The sequence below is a fragment of the Coregonus lavaretus genome, assembly GCF_964263955.1.
Source record: "Coregonus lavaretus genome assembly, chromosome: 17".
Classification (NCBI taxonomy): domain Eukaryota; kingdom Metazoa; phylum Chordata; class Actinopteri; order Salmoniformes; family Salmonidae; genus Coregonus; species Coregonus lavaretus.
Genome location: NC_140004.1, coordinates 7,417,102 through 7,427,608, shown reverse-complemented (window position 1 = coordinate 7,427,608; position 10,507 = coordinate 7,417,102).

Here is a 10,507-nt window from a genome sequence, read left to right as displayed (position 1 = left end):
TATTAGTATGTCAGAGCCATTTGCTTGCTAACATTTAACATGGTTGGTTAGCTACCTGCAGATTCATGCAGGGTAGTAACGTCATGAGTTGGGATTATGGTTTACCTAGCTAGCTAACGTTACCTGGCTGGCTCGCTAGCTAACGTTACGTGTATTATCTTGTTATTCGTATCTCAGAGCTATTTGCTTGGCTAGTTAGAGCCTAATGTTAGCTAGCTAACATTGAACCTGGTTAGTTAGGTACCTGCAGATTCATGCAGGGTACTAACGTCATGAGTTGGGATTATGGTTAATTGTTCAACTAGCTAGCTAATGTTAGCTGGCTGGCTCGCTAGTTAACGTTATGTGTATGATCTTACACGTTGTTTACCTAGCTAGGTTCTTTGTTTACCTAGCTAGCTAGCTGCATGTCTTAAAAAAAGACTCCACTATGCAAGTAACCATTTCGGGTGAGTTCGTAAATTCAGTCTGAGTATGCCAGAGCACAGAATAAGTGATAAATTTACAAACGTACAACACCCGTTGAATATGGCAGGTGTCAGTAAACGTCGGCAAAAAAGCATAATTAAATTGTTGCCAGCAGCACAGTTACAGTCACCAACTCTCTGGATAACATGAAAACAGCCTAACCCGCTTTGCTAGGGTGAGTAAAATGGTCAGTGGGGTGTTCTCTCATTTCCTCGCCCTCATTAATGAGAGAACTCCCCACTGACCATTTTACTCACCCTAGCAGAGCAGGTTAGGCTGTTTTCATGTTTTCAGAGGTAAACAATGAACCATAAACCAAATTTTGTGTCTGGAAGTAGCTAGCCAATGTTAGCCAGTTAGCTTGGGTGCTTGACTGCCGTTGTGAGGTCAGAACGCTCGGATCAACCCTAATTTTATTTTATTTTTCCTTTATTTAACTAGGCAAGTCAATTAAGAACAAATTCTTATTTACAATGATGGCCTACACCGGCCAAACCCGGACGACGCTGGGCCAATTGTGCGCCGCCTATGGGTCTCCCAATCACGGCCGGTTTTGATACAGCCTGGAATCGAACAAGGGGGTCTGTAGTGACGCCTCAAGCACTGAGATGCAGTGCCTTAGACCGCTGCGCCACTTGGCCAGAGCGTCAAGTGTGTGCTCTGAACGCTCCGAGAGCGAAACGAGATGGGTGGGGCTAAAGCTTAAGAGGGTATGTACAATGCTGAATGGGTGTAGACAAAGAAGAGCTCTTCAGTAGGTACCAAAACATTCAAAGGCCATTTTCTCAAAAGTGAGATTACAAGTTTATCAACTTTCAAAGCAGAATTACTTTCCCATTGTTCCATTAAATGCAGTTTATGATATACCATTTTGTAGCTCTGTGTCTCTGCTTTTATCCAATGTAAAAAAACACAATTTCAAATTTTGCTACATAAGACCGAATCAAGGCGGTCGTTCACATATGCGTGTAGAGGGGCTTAATGTCATCATCCCCATAGTGAGGGAAGGTATAGTACATGTTCATTCAGTCAGCATAAAACCCCTCAGTTCTACAGTATGTGCAGTGAATGGGTGTGCCCCAGGAGCCCAGGGGAATGAAGAAACCTGAATCCATTGAATGAAAATGAAACAGATAAGACATCCGAGCTCCAGCTAAAATGCAAGCAAAGCAAGAGATAGAGGTTTCATCCTACTGTCTCTCCTGAGGTCAGAGAGACCTTGGTGAGTCTTTCATCTGGAATACGGGAATCTAGGAAGGAATTCAGCTGCCCTGAGGAGGGTATGGGAGAGAAGAAGAGGTGGCCATGTTTGTACAGTATGACATTACGTGTGATATTATAATTCTCAGACATCTTCATTTTCTTTTTATTTTCTTTACTGGCAGGAAATGTATCCAATATCATTTCTTATGATCAACGAGAACTTTTGAAACTCAGATCGGCAGTTGCTAACCTCAATTTAGGCTTCAACTTCGACTCATCTGGCCTGGGCTCTAGGTGTAATTTCGTCCAAATTTTTGGCTACCCTAGAGGAAACGCCAGTGAAAAAGAGGCAGGAGAGGGGGAGTCCTAGTGAGATTAAGGCGAAGGGATAACCGGCCATCTCTTCCCTCCATTCTATTGGCCAATGTAAAGTCACTTAATAATAAGATCGATGACCTCTGATCGCTTTCAGACAACATACCCCCATGGCTATGCAACTCGATGGATTCTCCATTCACATAGCGGACAGGACATTGGATTCAGGGAAATCAAGAGGGGGAGGGGTATGCCTCTTCATCATCAGCAAATGGTTTGCTGACTCTAGCGCAGTGGAAGTCTCGACCCATTGTTCACCCGTCTTGGTACACTTGATGGTCAAATGCCAATCCTTCTACCTCCGGAGAGAGATTTTAGCTGTTATCGTGACTGAGGTATACACTCAGTGGCCAGTTCATGAAAATGGATCGCTCCTACAGACAGTGAGTCACATGGACATGGCTTGCTATATAAATCAGGCAGACAGAAATCGAGGCATTCAGTTAATATTCAATTGAATGTTAGAATGGGCAAAATGAGTGAACTAAGTGACTTCCAGCATGTAATGAACGTCGGTGCCAGGAGCGCTAGATCCAGTGTATCAGAAACGTCCACCCTCCTGGGACTTTCATGCACAACAGTGTCTAGGGTTTACAGAGAATGGTGCAACAAACAAAAACATCCAGTCAGTGGCAGTCCTGTGGGCAAAAACAGCTAATTGATGAGAAAGGTTGAAGGAGAATGGCAAGAATCATGAAAGCTAACAGTTGGTCCACAAACAGACAAATAACAGTGCAGATGGGCTATTGCAGCAGACGACCACCGGGTTCCACTCCTAGCAGCTAGAAACAAGAAGAAGCGGCTCCAGTGGGCCCACGATCACCAACACTGGGCAATTGAGGAGTGGTCCGACAAATCCTGGTTAATGTTGCGTCATGCTGATGGCAGTGTCAGGATTTGGCGTAGGCAGCATGAGTTCAGTGACCCATCCTGCCTGATGTCAACAGTACAGGCTGTTGGCGGTTGTGTACTGATGTGGGGAATGTTTTCCTGGCACACATTAGGTCCCATGATACCAATTGAGCAACAATTGAATGCAACAGCTTATCTGAACATTGTTGCTAACCAAACCCAATAGAAGTTTGAGATGGAACGGGCTGTTCTCAGCATGAATGTACCGCCCTCCAATCTGCAGCAACTGCATGATGCCATCACGTCATCATGGATCAACATCCCTGTGGAATGTTTCTGACACCTTGTAAAATCCATGCCCCAAAGAATTCAGGCTGTTCTGGAGGCAAAGGGGGGTCTGACCCGGTAATAGATGAGTGTACCTAATAAACTGTGAGTGTATATTCCACCTCAGGACAAGAAAAACAACAAGCTGGCACTTAACGAACTCTACGAGGCAATAAACAAGCAGGAAACCATGCACCCAGAGGCTGCTTTTCTGTTTGCCGGTGATTTTATTTCCATGTCATTAAGATGCGTGATGCCCAACTTCTATCAACATGACTGCTTCACTGCAAATCAGATCATGACTCTATACTCCTGCTTCCTGTCTACAAGCAGAAGCTCAACAAGGAAGTACATGAAGTCACTCCATAGAGAAATGGTACTCGGGATCGAAGGCTATGCTACAGGACTGCTTTGCTATTGCTGACTGGAATATGTTCCGTGACTCCACCGATAGCATTGATGGGCTAACCACTTCCCCTCACTGGCTTCATTACGAAATGCATCACGGACATTGTCCCCACAGTGAAGGTTCCCTGCTTCCCCAATCAAAAACCCTGGATTAAATAAATTCAAATTGTATTTGTCACATCCTTCCTAAACAACATGTGTATACTAAAAATGAAATGCTTACGGGCCCTTCCCAACAATGCAGAGAGACAAATATAGAAAAGATAATAACACAAGGAATAAATCCACAATGAGTAATGATAACTTGACTGTATACAAGGGGTACCAGTAACGAGTCGATGTGCAGGGGTACGAGGTAATTGAGGTAGATATGTACATACAGTACCAGTCAAAAGTTTGGACACACCTACTCATTCCAGCGTTTTTCTTTATTTTTTACTATTTTCTACATTGTAGAATAATAGTGAAGACATCAAAACTATGAAATAACACATATTGAAAGATGTAGTAACCAAAAAAGCGTTAAACAAATAAAAATATATTTTATATTTGAGATTCTTCAAAGTAGCCACCCTTTGCCTTGATGACAGCTTTGCACACTCTCAACCAGCTTCATGAGGTAGTCACCTGGAATGCATTTCAATTAACAGGTGTGCTTTGTTAAAAGTTAATTTGTGGAATTTATTTCCTTCTTAATGCGTTTGAGACAATCAGCTGGTATATCAGTTGGCCTTTGAAGGGTTGGTATACAGAATATAGCCCTATTTGGTAAAAGACCAAGTCCATATTATGGCAAGAACACTCAAATAAGCAAAGAGAAATGACAGTCCATCATTACTTTAAGACATGAAGGTCAGTCAATACGGAACATTTCAAAAACTTTGAACGTTTCTTCAAGTGCAGTCGCATAAACCATCAAGCACTATGATGAAACTGGCTCTCATGAGGACCGCCACAGGAAAGGAAGACCCAGAGTTGCCTCTGCTGCAGAGGATAAGTTCATTAGAGTTACCAGCCTCACAAATTGCAGCCCAAATAAATATTTCACAGAGTTCAAGTAACATCAACTGTTCAGAGGAGACTGCGTGAATCAGTCCTTCATGGTCGAATTGCTGCAAAGAAACCACTACTAAAGGACACCAATAAGAAGAAAATTCTTGCTTGGGCCAAGAAACACGAGCAATTGACATTAGACCAGTGGAAATCTGTCCTTTGGTCTGATGAGTCAAAATTTGAGATTTTTGGTTCCAACCACCGTGTCTTTGTGAGACGCAGAGTAGGTGAACTGATGATCTCCGCATCTGTGGTTCCCACCGTGAAGCATGAAGGAGGAGGTGTGATGGTGTGGGGGTGCTTTGCTGGTGACACTGTCTGTGATTTATTTAGAATTCAAGGCACACTTAACCAGCATGGCTACCACAGCATTCTGCAGCGATACGCCATCCCATCTGGTTTTGCACTTAGTGGGACTATCATTTGTTTTTCAACAGGACAATGACCCAACTCACCTCGAGGCTGTGTAAGGGCTATTTGACCAATAAGGTGAGTGATGGAGTGCTGCATCAGATGACATGGCCTCCACAATCACCTGACCTCAACCCAATTGAGGTGGTTTGGGTTGAGTCGGACCGCATAGTGAAGGAAAAACAGCCAACAAGTGCTCAGCATATGTGGGAACTCCTTCAAGACTGTTGGAGAAGCATTACTCATGAAGCTGGTTGAGAGAATGCCAAGAGTGTGCAAAGCTGTCATCAAGGCAAAGGGTGGCTACTTTGAAGAATCAAAAATACAAAATATATTTTGATTTGTTTAACACTTTTTTGGTTACTACATGATTCCATATGTGTTATTTCATAGGTTTGATGTCTTCACTATTATTCTACAATGTAGAAAATAGTAAATATAAAGAAAAACCCTTGAATGAGTAGGTGTGTCCAAACTTTTGACTGGTACAGTATATGTAGGGGTAAATTGAACAGGCAACAGGATAGATAATAAACAGTAGCAGCAGAGTATGTTATGAGTCAAAAGAGTTAGTGCAAAGAAGGTCAATGCAGATAGTTGTGGTCCTCTGTAGCTCAATTGGTAGAGCATGGCGCTTGTAATGCCAGGGTAGTGGGTTTGATCCCCGGGACCACCCATATGTAAAAATGTATGCACACATGACTGTAAGTTGCATTGTATAAAATCGTCTGCTAAATGGCATATTTTTATAATAGTCCGGGGGCTATTTGGTTAACTATTTGGTAGTATTTGGCTTGGGGTAGAAGCTGTTCAGGGTCCTGTTGGTTCCAGACATGGTACATCAGTTCCGCTTGCCATGCGATAGCAGAGAGAGCAGTCTGTGACTTGCGTGGCTGGAGACTTAGAACATTTTTAGGGCCTTCCTCTTCCTCTGACACCGCCTGGTATAGAGCTCCTGGGTGGCAGGGTGCTAGGCCCCAATTATGTACTGGGCCGTACACACTACCCTCTGTAGCGCCTTGCGGTCGGATGCCAAGTAATTGCCATACCAAGCGGTGATGCAGCCAGTCATGGCAAGATGCTCTCAATGTGCACCTGTATAACTTTTTGAGTATCTAAGGGCCCATGCCAAATCTTTTCAGCCTCCTGAGGGAGAAGAGGCATTGTCATGCATTATTCACGACTGTGTTGATGTGTGTGGACCATGTTAATTCCTTAGTGATGTTGATACCGAGGAATTTGAAGCCATCGACCCGCTCCACTACAGCCCCGTCGATGTGGAAGGGGGCGTGCTCGGCCCCCCGTTTCTTGTAGACCACGATCAGCTCCTTTGTGTTGCTGACGTTGAGGGAGAGGTTGGTGTCCTGGAATCACAATGCCAGGTCACTGACCTTCTCTCTTAAGGCTGACTCATCGTCGCCAGTGATCAGGCCTACCAGAGAAAACTTAATGATGTTGTTGGAGTCGTGCGAGGCAACGCAGTCAATGGTGAACAGGGAGTACAAGAGGGAACTAAGCACGCACCCATGAGGGGCCCCCGTGTTGAGGGTCAGCATGACAAATGTGTTGTTACCTACCCTCACCACCTGGGGGAGGCCCGCCAGGAAGTCCAGGATCCAGTTGCAGAGGGAGGTGTTCTGTCTTAGGGTGCTAATCTTAGCGATGATCTTTGAGGGCACTATGGTGTTGAATGCTGAGCTGTAGTCAATTAACAGCATTCTCACATAGGTGTTCCTCTTATCCAGGTGGGAGAGGGCAGTGTGGAGTGCAAAAGAGACTGCATCATCTGTGGATCTGTTGGGGCGGTATGCGAATTGGAGTGGGTTCATGGTGTCTGGGATGATGGTGTTGATGTGAGCCATGACCAGCTTTTCAAAGCATTTCACGGCTACAGATGATATACCCTCATTGTGACGTGCACTGTAAAAGCCCTGACAAAGAGACTGCTCTAACTCAGTTCTAAATAGTCATGGTTTCAAACAGAATTAAAACACCTCCATGAGATTAATTGAATTCAATGTATGCCATTTGGAGAAAGTTATTGTTAGAGGAGAAATGCTCTTCATGTGAACGGACAAAAAAGTATTATTCTTGCTGCCGACAAGATGGCTTTATGAGTTGGTAATTGTTACATGTATTTCTAACATCCCAGTAGAATTTGCTGGCTCCAAATGACATGAAGCGAAAGTGCCCTTTCCCCTCTCATCTCTGAGGTAAGTGGGAGTGAAAAATCACAGGAAACTAATTTCTCACTTTTGTCCCTTGCGATTTAGGGCATATTGTAGAGTAGATATAATACTCTCCCCACCTCTTCCCAGCCCAGTCAACCATAACCTATACTCTTGAAAGCACTTGGCTCTATTGGTTTTCTTCCAAATCAAAGACAAAGGGGTCAATTCAATTAAACTTGTCAACGGATGTAAGGGGTAAAACTAGAAATATACTATTTGCTGTCAGAAGGTTTGAACAGAAGCTATGTTATTTATAAAAAAAATATATAAAAATGCACATTCCCTCAGCACATGTCATGTTACTCTGGCAGACCAGTTACTGGTTTGTTATATGTAAAAGGGTCAAAGATTTCCACCAAATGAGATTCACAATTTAGACGTTCTCTTTCATTAAGCTTTAAATCACTAGACACAGCCTAGGGAGAGCTGGCATTCAGTTTAAGGGTTAAGACTCCAGGGTCCTCGGAGCACTGACAAGTTTCTTTTGAATTAATGATTCACATAAGCTATGTTGAAAAAATAGCCGTGATATTGAGAGAGATTGGTAATTTGCATTCATTAGACACTTAGACAGAAGATACACTGCCAGATGCCAGCAGGTCAAACACAAGCCTAAAGGCAATGTCTCTCTTTCTCAACAGAACAATTAACTACACTAGAATATCAACTCACTTTAGATTGGAAAGTGGAGACGTCATAGAACGTCAAAAAGTAAACATAGCTGGAGACACCTTGCTATTTTGGACAGATATTTGCAGTGTCTAATTAACAGTAAATAAGTGAATTTCGTTTCACCTCACAGTTAGCCAAGATGTTTAGCTAGCCAGGTAAATTGTTTACAGTTAATTAGCAATCACTTCCACACTATTTTGCTAGCTACAGTAGTGCTGCCGTGTCAATAATTACCTGTTTCCAAAAATGACAGGTGTCTCAGATTGTGTTTACATTTTACCATTGTGAGGTATACACTTTCAATGCATATTAAGACCTGTACTCACTCTATGTCTGAGTTCCAATCGTATTAAAATAGGGTGATGAGTAACGTTATTAATACATATATCAAAGATTAGGCAATCCTGAAATGCACTTGAAACAATGCGTCTCAACCTTTATCCTACTTCCACTTTCCTACAAGTTATTATTATATTAACGTAAAAAGCATCTACAGTATCTGTGTAATCGTTCCATTCTCATTAACATTGTTTTGTCTCTCTCTGTGTGATGTATGTATCAGTTGCTACTAGCTCACTCCACATCACGCTGCAGCTGAGAGTCAGATGGCCTTATCTTGGGCACATGATAGATGTGGTAGGCCAGTGTTTCTCCTGCAGACACGCAGCTATGCTATCTAAGGCTGCAAGTATCTGCTCCTCACCAGTTATGAATACAGCAATGTCTCAGTGGGAAAATATTACTGGAACCGGAATATGGCAATAGTTGGTTTTGTTATAAGTAATCACATATTCACACGTGTAAGTTAAATATACAGTGAATATACAATTAGAAATGCTCTGGCATAGACGAGAAGGGTAGACTCAGTCCCCCTTTTACAAATGAGTGTGCCCGCACGTACACTCGAATGCACAAACACACACACACACACGTCAGGCCCACACAGAGATGTGAGTGAACTTTCTGTCCTGACAGGCCCCAGAGGAGAATCTCCTCCTCAGGTGTGGAGAGAACAACAGCTAGCTCAGAGCTGCTGCTAATTACACAGAGAAGAGAAAGGAAGAGAGGAAGGAAGAGAGGAGGGATGAAGGAAGACAGTGGGGAGAGAAGAAGAGGCTGGACTGAGAGCGAAGAACACAAGAGCGGTAGTGTGAAGAAGAGAAAGAAGGAGAGAAGTAGTCAGATGGAAAGAGTAGGGGTGTTTGTGAAATGGATGGAGCGTTAGGATGAGAGGGAATGGGAGAGAGAATGGGAGAGACGTTTTTTTCCTCTTAGTCAGTTCTTCCCCATAAGATATGTCCTCTTTCCTGATTTTCTTCAGACCATCCCACTCCCTGGAAATATTTTATAGCGTTCCATTATCTGTTTTTGTTGCAGCATGAATATTGAATCAGTCATGTACTACAGTCAATCACCTGGAGACGGTGACAGCACAAGGCTGGGAGAAATTTATTTATTTTTGCAGAAGAATGGATTTTATCCCACCAGCAGATATTGTTATTGTTTTTCGGCTCAACCTGTGAAAAGTACATCACTTGAAAGGATGTACTTTAAATGGAAATGCTTGTAATCAGAGGTGTATAGGAAAGAAAATAACTCTCCTCATAAATACCCTTGCATCAGATGAAGCTGAGTTGTCAGAAGGATGAAATCGATTCCGCCATTGATGCATGCACACACGCACACACACACACACACACTCTTACTTACTTACATTCTGGGAAAATAGTAATCTGAAATGTTACAGTGTCATTTATAGAGTGCGAAGAGGTAGATATACTGGAAAGGTTATAGGATACTCTAGGCACATTTCATCCCAGTTGCATACATGTGTGCTTTCCGATCAATTCCTAAAATCTATAACTGGAAATGAGACTGAAAGGTGTATGCTGAAGTCCCAGGAAGGTTTGATGGCAAACAGTTTGAATTGAAGTGTGAAAGGTACTCAACAGAGTGTGTTTATGTTAAAATATACTTTAGAATTCATCATAAACCACACTAGGGTAACACCAAGATACATTGGTTGGCAGAGACCCATATGCCTTATCCGCCCACACTCATCCATAGAACCTCTCCTGCCTTACAATCCTTTTCCCCTGACCTCCTCAGAGAGATCAGGTCCCCATCGCATGTTCCTGTCAAGGTCCCATCTCCTTACCTTGTGACCACCTCTGAGTGTGTGGCCTCTAGAAATTGAGGCAGGGTAGTATTGGAGTGAATAGATGGTTTGAATCAAAGTGTAGAGAAAAAGAGGAAAGGAAAGGTGTGGGGGAGAGGGAGAAGATGACCAGATAATGGCATGGAGAGGAGAAGTAGGTGGAGATAGTGACAATGAGCAAAGTGGAGAAGAGGTGAGAGCGAGAGAGCGAGTAGGAGTAGGGGGAGGGAGATGCGGTTGAATGCCCTGGAGAGAAAGGGACGGGGAGCAGAGGCAGGCCATTACTGGGGGTGGGGGGACACGTGTTGGAACTGCCTGCCACCCAGCTTATTGGCAATCTGTTAGCCAG